At 34.5% G+C, this 8,596-nt stretch overlaps 1 long non-coding RNA gene across 1 annotated transcript; it reads left to right on the plus strand.

Annotated features, from left to right (window-relative positions):
• Nucleotides 1-475: 475 nt before the first annotated feature.
• Nucleotides 476-8,278, plus strand: LOC149141345 (uncharacterized). Its single transcript, XR_016264844.1, has 2 exons — nt 476-593; nt 7,846-8,278. It is a non-coding gene; the product is annotated as an uncharacterized LOC149141345 (long non-coding RNA).
• The last annotated feature ends 318 nt before the right edge of the window (nt 8,279-8,596 follow it).

Consider the following 8,596-nt stretch of genomic DNA (forward strand, 5'->3'; position numbering starts at 1 on the left):
CTGAATCCAAATATGTAGTTAAAAAACCATTTAAATAATACAAATCAAGATTGAACCTCTATTTTTCCTCTGAATTCCATCATCGTAATCTCCAAAAAATCACATTAAAAACACCTAAAAATTCATTTAAATTCAAATTTATATTTTGTTAGCCACCTATAAGGTTTCAGACTTGCAATTTGTTACATTTGCCACTAAATTGCTGTTTGTGTGACATTAAATAAAAATGTAAGCGGAGAGCACTTGACCTAAAATGAGGGAAAATGATTTGGAGACACTCTATCCACCCATGCTTGAATTCAATTCATGACTCCACTTTTCAAAGCTTAAATATTTAATTATATTCTAAACCAATTTAATACACCCAAACAAAAATCAAGGTAAGTCGGCTCTGATCATAGTGCTGACACGTATGGCAACCATGCACTGCCATAACAGCAATGTGTCAATTCATTGTAATAGACGATTCTTGGAGGTTTATTAATGTGTCAATTGATTCCACAGCTCTGCTCAGTTACCATACCATCACCATAGGACGGCCCATTTGGAGAGGATCGATCCTTTGACCTCTGGCCAAGTTATCCTTTGGAAAGGTAAGGTCTGTTCACATTTTCAGTTCCATGTAATTTTATGAACTGCCCACGTTCTTCAGTTCCTTATAATTTTTATTTTTTTTCAAGTTTGCAGCGTGGGAATGGATTTCAATGTAAAAATCAATTTTCATGTAACTGCAATGTTTCTACTAATCTTCTTTCCTAGTCAGCCCAATGAATTCTGCCCCATGGGTATCTATCTGGATTTTCCGTGTTCTCCATATATCCATAGATAACTATAAAGACACTTCAACATATGTGCCATTAAATTAACCAGGGTCTATATAGATACTTGAACATATGTGCCACTAAGTCAACAATGGTCTAGGTTGTTGCAGGTTAATGGTAAGTTGCGGTGATTACGAGTATGTTCTAAAGCTTTATAGAAATATTTTCCTGAACTTGGTACCATATTTATTGTCAAATTCATTATCAGCGAATATTAGGCACCATGTTGTCAAATTTATTTTCCAGCACATATTACAAAATAAAAGGTTTGTGCATTGTATGTGCTGTGCACTTTTTTTATTGCAGATCTCACCTCTCCATCTCTAAACAGACCTCTCCATCATGAAAACCCTTAAATAAACCCTGCCCTGTCCCTTGGTCTCTGTAGTCTGTTCTCCCCCTTGAATCATGTATAGAGTTTGTATGGAACTGTAGGTTGCAGCTCCCACGCACGCCCAACCATAGGCAGAGAAACAGAGGTGAACAGTAACATTTTCACCCAGGCGTTTGGTAACTTGCTGTGCCCCTCTAATTCTACCTGTCGTTGCTCCTGGTGCATGCAGGAGCTAGGGCCAGCGTGTGACTGTAACGTAAACACCCACTAATACGGAGGCAGATGGCACAGAGACCATTGACGATAATTGATAGGGACCCGACTCTACAGTACAGTAGACGGCAGGGTTTTCCAGTTAATTAGGGTTGTACCGTACAGGGCAGATTTTTCCAGTTAATTATGACAAGAGACATCCACCTTTGTCCCAGTGGTACCAGATGGAGGCAAATAAGGGCAATTCTTAAGGGCAATTATTTGTTTAGCCAATTATTAGTGCATGGTCATGGTGATCTTGGGATGCAGCTCTGGGTTTCCTCTGTTAACACCATGGCATGTCAGAAAGACCATGGCATGTCATTTCTGGTGTCTAGGTTTGTCATTTCTGGTGTCTAGGTTTCTGAGGGATGTGACAGGGATTTGGAGTGGGTTTCCTCTGTTAACACCATGGCATTTTTGGCATCTAGGTTTCTGAGGGATGTGACAGGGATTTGGAGCTGGGACCGGACTTAGGCCAGTTGGACACGGGAACTGATGCCCAATTAAGTCCCTCCCATATCAGCTCTGAATAAACTCAAATCTGTCTTCTGGTTCTTCCAGCAGCTGAGCTCTCCTCAGTGTTAATCAATAATCGGAGGTAGCTGCCTAGGTATCTGCTTTGTGAATAAACTCAAATCTGTCTTCTGGTTATTCAAATCTGTCTTCTGGTTCTTCCAGCAGCTGAGCTCTCCTCAGTGTTAATCAATAATCAATAATTGGAGGTAGCTGCCTAGGTATCTGTGAGCATCAAAAAGTTGGGGGCTTACACAACACTGAGGGGGTGACTTTCTCCCTTTCACAAGTTGGGGGCTTACACAACACTGAGGGGGTGACTTTCTCCCTTTCACATTTAACGAACCCTTTTTTTTTGGATGGAAATTTGCTCGACATTTTTGAAAGAATAGCCATTTAATGTTCGTATTTTAGAGTCATTAACATTCAATCAATAAACAAGTGTATAAATAAAATTAGGAAACTGAATCACACAAATTAAAGAATAGCCATTTAATGTTCGTATTTTAGAGTCATTAACATTCAATCAATAAACAAGTGTATAAATAAAATTAGGAAACTGAATCACACAAATTAACACAAGTAATTATGTGATAAAACCTTGACACACTGTCAAGGAAACCTCCACCCTGCAAGGGATTGGAATTCTTATTCCTCAAAAATGATTTTCCAAGTTACAATTAACACAAGTAATTATGTGATAAAACCTTGACACACTGTCAAGGAAACCTCCACCCTGCAAGGGATTGGAATTCTTATTCCTCAAAAATGATTTTCCAAGTTACATCAAGCCTCAAAAATGATTTTCCAAGTTACATCAAGCCTCTCTGGCAATTGCCATTTTAATATGGGCTATTTCCTTAAGTAATTTCCTATAGTTACAAAACTGACTAAATTGTAAAATAGATTTATTCAGTTAATTACATTATTAATCTTAATTGTTGTCATTTTTCAACATTTAACTGCAATTTAAAAAAAAACCTAATGACTCCATTAAAACCAATATGACTCCATTAAAAGTGTATTTAAACCGATATGACTCCATTAAAACCGTATTTAAGGTTTTTTGTTTCTTCCTCATAGCGTGAGGTCCCCTTCATTAAGCCTATGAATGCATATATGTGTACAGAGTTAGGCATTGCAACAACAGTTGGTAAATTACAGCTGATAGATGTAGCCAATTGCTTTTGCATGTATTTCTCTGCAATAATATGATCATCATATGTCTCTTGTCAGTGGTGCAATAATATGATTATATGTCTCTTGGCAGTGGTTCGAGGCACTTGGGCTGGAATTATTACTTCTCTTTTAGCAAAATTAATTCTAAACCTAAAATGAGAGAGAAATTATCTTGCCCACGAAGATGAGCAAGGAAAAGAAAACTGAAGGTTCTATTATTATTATTATTATTATGTAATTTTCAGAAAAAATCTGAAGGTTTAATTATTATTTTTATTATCAAGTCTAGGCCCTAGTATTGATATGCTATTCATGGTAAGTAAAAGTGACATTCTCCTTAATCTTCATTTTCATCTTTTTACTTAAATTTTTAACATTAACATGAAATGACTCAGGATGTTTGAGAGTGGTTCCGGCCTCATTGAATTTCATATGGAGAAAGTAGAATTATAGATTTCATTCAAAATCCAGCAGACTTATCAGTTTTTCAGGATTTTAGGATTGGGGGATTGCAATGTTTCCATTGAATTTTGTCATGTATTAGGGTATGGAACTCGTATTTAATCAAGAGCACCAATCCCTCTATGTACCTTGATGTTAGTGACATTGGTTGTTGAACTCCTGTATCATGACCCTCCTAAAATTGTACGCATCACTCAAACAAAATCTTGACTTGACATGTTATGCTTGTTCTATCTTATGTTAATGCTTAAAAGGTGATATTAATGACAAAGATCCCTATACAGATACAAAGGTAATGACAAAGATACCTCTGGATATTAATCCTTAGAGGGTGATATTAATGACAAAGATCCTGATTTTCCAACAAGACTAAAAAATTAGACATTTCTCGTGGTGGCAAGAGGGCCAAAGCATAAGAAATAGGTAATAGATTGACATGTATTTGAATTTTGTATGTACTATGCATGCTAATAGTTATAGATGAAGATCTATATTTGAAATCAATAAATTTGTATCATTAATTAAAATTTGTGTAAGAAATATCTAATTTTTAATATATATATATATATATATATATATATATTTTAATAAAATAATATATAACGAATCCTACGTGTCTTGTTCTGGGGGGTCAACGTGTCCGAATCCGACACCACGAATCCCAAATTTTACTAATCCCGGATCCCCGTGTCAGGTGACTTAGTTTCCCATCCAACAACAATATTAAGAATTTGTGATCCCAATGTTTATCACCATCCTCCTTGTCTTCTTATGTTGTTGAGCATTCTTTCAAATTAATGATCCCACAAAAGTATGAGGATCTTGAATATAACTCATTGCAGATGCAAATAATATTCTGGAATCTAACTAACAAGAGCAAAGTCAATTGTTTGACCTTATTTATTTCGGGTAGATTTTAGAATATTTCAGGAATCTACAATTTAGATAAGGATGGTAGCCATCCTTATCTCAATTGTAGATTCCTACAATATTCCAAAATCTAACAGATAGGAGAAGGTCAAAGAATTGACTTTGCTCCTATCCCCAAAATTTTAGAATATACCTAGAATCTATAATCGAGTTAACTTTAGTATCTACAACCATCCTTATCTTGATTGTAGATTCTTGGAATATCCCAAGATATGACAAACAGAAGCAAGGTCAAACTATTGACTTTGCTTATGTTCGTGAGATTTCAAAATATTTTTGGAATCTGCAATTGAGTTAAGTTAACATCTTTCTCCATTCTTATCTCAATTGCATATTCCTAGAATATCCCATATTCTAACATATAGGAGCAAGGTCAAACAATTCACTTTTCTACTATCAAGCATATTTGATAATATTCTCAAAATTTGTGACTTAAGTTCAACACTGGGTGATGAACTTAACTCAACTCCAACTTCCAGGAATATTTTCAAATCTCACAAACAGAAGCAAAGGCGATGAACTTAACTTGACTGCAGTTTTCAGGAATATTTTGGAATCTGACGGACAAGAGCAAAGTTAATTGTTTGACATCACTCTTATTTGTCATATTTTCAAATATTCCAGGAATATGCAATCGAGATAGGGATGGAGGAAGAAAGTGGAACAACATACAGTGTCAAACATCCTACTTAATCTTATAATTATTGTTGTGCATTGTTCAATGTGGTCATATAAGAATGACGAAAGATTGTTGCTGAAATCCTATCCCTTAGAGAATGTTCCTTTATTATGCCAACATTTTATGAAGTGAACAAATAATTAACTCACTTATTAGTGCTTATTATTTTTCTACTATCAAGTAGGTCACCTCACAAATAACACATCTTTACATTCTTTGGTCTTGTCCATTAAATACTGTATTACTCCCATCCAATAGGTCACCTCACAAATAACACATCTTTACATTCTTTGGTCTTGTCCATTAAATACTGTATTACTCCCATCCAATGGATAATATGGTATGATAATGAGTTGGTTTTTCCATTGAATACCACTTTATTCCCATCCAATAAATAATATGGAAACGAAATGAGCCTATTATGAGCTCCCTAAATGGTGCTTATTGTTTACCTTTTGAGGGTTATGGTTGCATAGAATGTTGGCATAATAATATGGAAGTGAAAAAATAAGATGGATTGGAAGTGAAAAAATAAGATGGATAAGATGGTTGACCATCCTTATCTCAATTGTGAATTCCTCAAATATTCCAAAATCCAAAATCTCACAAATAGGAGTGAGGTCAAACAATTGATTTTTCTCTTGTTCGTTGGATTTCACGATATTCCTAGAATACATAATCGATTTAACTTCAGCACTTATGACCATCTTTATCTCAATTATAAATTCTTGGAATACCCAGGAATCTGATGGATAGGAGCAATGTCAAACAATAGGCTTTACCAATGTTTGTCAAATTCTAGAATTCTCTCGAAACCTACAATTAAGATAAGTTAATCACATTCCTCCATCCTTATCTTGATTACATATTCTTGGAATATTCCATAGTTTGACAAGTAGGAGCGAGGTAAAATAATTGACTTTGCTTATGTCCATCAAATTCCAAAATATTCTCAGAATCTACAATCCAATTAAGTTACTCATTGGGTGATGAAATTAACTCAATTGCAGATTCTGAGAATATTTTTGGAATCTGATGGACAAAAGCAAAGGTGATGAACTTAACTCGATTGCAAATTTTGAGAATATTCTAGAATCGCATGAGTAAAAACAAAGTCAATTGTTGTTTGACCTTGCTCCTATCTATCATATTGTGGAATATTCTAGAATTTTCCAGGAATATGCAATTGAGATAAGGATGGATGAAGAGATGTGGAACAACATACAGTCTCATACCTCCTACTTAACCAACATTTCCACACTCAATATTATTTATTGTTATGAATCATGTGATGTGATTGTATTAGGACGATGGAAGATTGTTGCTAAAATTCTGTCATTTGGAGAATGTTCCATTATTATGTCAACATTCTATGCATCCATACCCTCAAGGGTAAAAAATAAGCACCATTAAGTGAACTTATGATTGGCTCATTTCTTTTCCATATTATCTTTTGGATGGGAATAAAGTGGTATTCAATGGAAATACTAACTCATTATCATTCCCTGTTATTTAATGGACAAGGCCAAAGAATGTAAAGATGTGTTGCATTGTGAGACGACCTACTTGACAGTTGGAAAACAATAAGCACTGAGCCAATTATTTGTTACTTTCATTTTATCCATTGGATAGGAATAATATGGTATTTAATTAATAAGACTAATATGGTACTCCACTTTCCAAACCTAAAATGTTTAATTAATATACCCAAAACAAGGTAGCTCGATGTTGATCATAGTTCTTACACATATGGAAAGCATGCACTGCAATAACAATGTGTCAATCTATTGTAATCCTAAGTAATTCACGATTCTTGGAGGTCGAGAAGTAGTTTATACTACATTCCCTAGCAATACAAAATCTTTGCTCAGTTACCACCACCATAGGAAGATCATTTGGGGAGGATCCTTACCACTTGCCACCTTATCATATTAAAAGGTAAGTATTTTCACATTTTCAGCCCCATATAATATTATGCACTGCCTACATTCTTTAGTTTTATTTTTTTAAGCTCACAGCATGGGAGCCCCATATAATATTATGCACTGCCTACATTCTTTAGTTTTATTTTTTTAAGCTCACAGCATGGGATTCAAATTGGGAAAATTTATTACAAGGATATAACGAGAATTGAGATTTTTTTAGTTATTTTTTTAAGCTCACAGCATGGGATTCAAATTGGGAAAATTTATTACAAGGATATAACGAGAATTGAGATTTTTTTAGTTATTTTGAAATTATAGATTCGTTATTCAATTTCAAATTTAACGAAATATGTGAATTCAATTCAATTTAAAAATCAATTTTCATGCTCTACCAGTGTGCGTGTGTTTGTTGCTTGTACCCGTGACAATATTCATTTAGTTTAATTTCTATGTATGGCTATTATTCTACAAATGCTACTAATTTCTTTTCATAGTCAGTCAAATGAATTTTTCCCCATGGGTATCTATCTGGGTTTTCTGTATTCTCCATATATCCATATATAATGATAATGATACTTGAATGTATGTGCCACTAAATCAGCGAAGGTCTTTAAAGATAAATGAACATATGTTCCACTAAATTAACTAGGGTCTAGGTTGTTGCCTAATGTTAAGTTGTTGTGCATATCAGAATGTTCTAATACTTCATAAAAATATTTTCTTCTCTACCTCTCTCTATGTAAGCAGAAATGGAAATATGGCCTTGGTGGGGCAGAGGCTCTCTGAAATCTACAATCAAGATAAGACCTTGATTGTAGATGTCACATTTGGCAGGTAAATGTAACTGATAATTATGTCTCTACTTTTACTGGTTTTGACTCTAATTCCATCTACATAATTGTATATGTTGACGCCATCCACCATGATGGGTCTTGACTCTAATTCCACTTGTAGAGTTATGTATGTTGATGTTCTCCATAAAAATTTCTAAGGTCCCACCACAATTCTTATTGTCGATGTTATTCCTGCTCAACCCTAGACTGTGCAGATGATCCGTGACTCTGCCTGCCATGAGCAGGTATGTGATGGTTGCTTGGAGATGCTTCTTTGGAGTCAGAATGGAAGAGATGGTAAAATACATTGATTACATTTGTCATATATACATATTTGTGATTTTTGATTTCTGCAAGGATTCAATCCTCCCCTATTCACAAAGATAAAAAAGTTTATAAAAAAATATATGTAAAAGTTTATAAAAAAATATATGTATGCAGTATCCCTCAGCCATCATTAAGATGGCTCATGGTGTAATATATACCAGTAGATATGTCACTTCTCTTCATGCTTTTAAAATAGGGATTCTTTTAAAATGGGGTATTTTGTTAATAAGTTGAAGTTTGGTTACTTTTTTGCATGGCGTTAATGCTTCTTGGGTGGGCAGGTTCACTGGCCTAGCCTTTTTACTCGTGACACATTTTGAAAATTTGCTTGTATTAGA

This window comes from Pinus tabuliformis, chromosome X (genome assembly GCF_031772625.1).
Source record: "Pinus tabuliformis cultivar Carrire ecotype Pingquan chromosome X, CPIR1, whole genome shotgun sequence".
Classification (NCBI taxonomy): domain Eukaryota; kingdom Viridiplantae; phylum Streptophyta; class Pinopsida; order Pinales; family Pinaceae; genus Pinus; species Pinus tabuliformis.